The 2812-nt window shown below is 44.2% G+C and overlaps 1 pseudogene; it reads left to right on the top strand.

Annotated features, from left to right (window-relative positions):
* The first annotated feature begins 704 nt into the window (after window positions 1–704).
* On the top strand, window positions 705–2117 carry LOC139916273 (general transcription factor II-I repeat domain-containing protein 2 pseudogene; annotated as a pseudogene).
* The last annotated feature ends 695 nt before the right edge of the window (window positions 2118–2812 follow it).

Here is a 2812-nt window from a genome sequence, read left to right as displayed (position 1 = left end):
AGCACATTTTATTATTGTTCAGTTTTTTATAAATGTATTTAATAATAAAGTAATACATTTTATAAATGTATTTAAAGGCAGTAATGTATCCCAGAGTTCCTCTACCATTGAATAAATGAGGGGGGTCACTCTGCATTAAAGAGCTGCTAACCCTAAAAGAATTTCATTAGTGTGGGTTTCAGTGGAGAGTTTTAGTGTCCCATGATGGTCTAAATCAGGGGTCCCCAAACTACGGCCCGCGGGCCGGATACGGCCCGCCTCCACATTTGGCCCGGCCCCTGAACAATACCAGAGACGCAGACCCCTGTCAAAGAGAGAACGGTATAATGTCGAAAATGTTAGGTAAGAGAAAAATTGATTCAGAATGCAGGGTATTTAACCTGCAGTGGACAAACGATTATTTTTTTGTTCAATGCAAAGAAAAGGCTGTTTGTCTCATCTGTCAAGAGGCAGTGGCGGTATTCAAAGAATACAATCTGCGCCGACACTATGAATCCCGTCACAAAGACAAGTATGATAGCTTGCAAGGCCAAATGCGAGCAGACAAACTCTCAAAGCTAAAAAGTGGACTGTTATCTCAGCAGAATACATTTGTACGCCAAGCTAAGCTGAACCAGTCATCCGTTCGGGCCAGCTTTCGGGTTGCTCAACTGATAGCAAGCAGCGGTAAACCTTTCACTGATGGAGAGTTTGTCAAGACATGTATGAATGCTGTCGCGGAGGAGGTGTGTCCCGAAAAGAAAGATGTCTTTAATGCCGTGAGTCTATCGGCGAGTACAATCTCCAGACGCATTCAAGAACTCGGGGGTAATGTATATGCCCAGCTGCAGCAGAAGACGAAAGAATTTGACTTTTTTTCATTAGCACTAGATGAGAGCACGGACGTGCAGGACACAGCGCAGCTGCTCATTTTCATTCGTGGAGTTAGCGCAAACTTTGAGATGTGCGAGGAGCTGGCAGCCCTCAAAAGTCTCAAAGGGACTACGACGGGGGAGGATATTTTCGGCAAAGTATGCCAAACCATGGAAGAGTTGGACCTAGACTGGTCAAAACTGGCCAGCATTACGACTGACGGGGCTCCTAGTATGGTGGGCGTGTCTCGGGGTCTAATAGGACGCATGAACCGGAAGATGGAAGAACGGGGTCTCACCGCCCCGCTACAAGTCCACTGCCTAATTCACCAGCAAGCACTGTGCTGCAAAGTATTGACGTGGGATTCTGTCATGAAGGTTGTGGTGTCATGCATAAACTTCATCAGATCAAAGGGACTTAAACACAGGCAGTTCCAAGAATTCCTGTCTGAACTGGGGTCTGCGCACGGAGATGTGCTGTACTACACAGAGGTCCGATGGTTGAGCCGGGGCAGAGTTTTGAGGCGTTTTTACGAGCTGCTACCCGAAATTAACGCATTTCTTCATTCGAAAGACAAACCGGTCCCAGAGCTGATCGACCCAGAATGGAAATGGCACCTCCCATTTTTAACAGACGTGACAGAAATGCTGAATAGCGTTAACTTGCAGCTACAAGGCCAGGGGAAACTCATTTGCGACATGTATTCCCACATAAAAGCATTTGAGGTGAAACTAGCGCTGCTTTTGGAACAAGTGAAAAAGCACAACTTCATCCATCTCCCTGCTACCGAAAACCTCTCTGCAGAGAACCCAGCGGTCCCGTTCCCAGCTGAAAAGTGTGTGGAAGCACTGGAAATGCTGAAGGCGGAGTTCGGTGTGCGATTCCGTGAACTACATGTTAATGCAAAAGAAATCCGTCTTTTCCAGAACCCCTTTGTTGCCGACATTGATGAAGCCCAGCCTTCTTATCAGTTTGAGTTGGCCGAGTTACAGAACTGTGATGTTCTGAAAGACGCATTCAAGCCCAACAGTCTCCCAAACGACACGTACCTGAACATCAAAAAACACGCAATGAAGATGTCCACACTTTTTGGCAGCACGTATATCTGTGAGCAAACCTTTTTACGCATGAAACTGCTGAAAACTCCGATGAGATCAAGATTGACAGATGAACATCTGCATCAGTGTTTGAGACTGGCTGTGACTAGAATGGAACCTGACATTCAACTTCTCACCAGCCAGATGCAGGCCCACAGTTCACACTGATGAACATACAAATGTAAGCTCACTTTTCTGACTTGAATGAGACATTCTGAATATAAACAAATATAATCATAATAAAATTTACTGGGATAAAATCCATCTCCACAACCATACTGGTAGTGGTAGTGGTACTAGTTGTGCTGTGTAGGTGCTGTATCACTTAGCTCGGTTTCTCAGCCTGCTTGCTTTGTGGTTTTCACAGGGAAGTTGATGAGTGAGAGCTGCAAACAGCGGTGTCTACAAGCCTACTGGAACCTACAAAAGGATTATAAGGAAGGAACGCAAGAACTTTGAGAGACTGCTCATATGAGTCATTTAAGTGAGAGATTCTGCTCTGATAACTAAGCTAAACTTTTACCTGTTAAGATTGTGCACGGCACAACAGAAAGTTAATGTTCCATGGACTTTTTTTCTGTGAAGAGCCCAGAGAGGGTTATTTGGTTATTATTTATTTCATTAATAGTGTTATTATTTATTTCCTGACTTTTTTTCTGTGAAGAGCCCAGAGAGGGTTATTTGGTTATTATTTATTTCATTAATAGTGTTATTATTTATTTCCTGACTTTTTTTCTGTGAAGAACCCAGAGAGGGTTATTTGGTTATGTGTGGCTTTCTGGAAAACAATAAATTTTTACGTTTAGGCACCCCTGCGATCGTCACACTTTTTCTCTTACAAACTGACCCCGACCCCCCATCAG

Source organism: Centroberyx gerrardi, chromosome 24 (assembly GCF_048128805.1).
Source record: "Centroberyx gerrardi isolate f3 chromosome 24, fCenGer3.hap1.cur.20231027, whole genome shotgun sequence".
Lineage (NCBI taxonomy): Eukaryota > Metazoa > Chordata > Actinopteri > Beryciformes > Berycidae > Centroberyx > Centroberyx gerrardi.
Note: the sequence above shows the minus strand (reverse complement) of the source record. Positions and strands in the feature narration are given on the sequence as shown.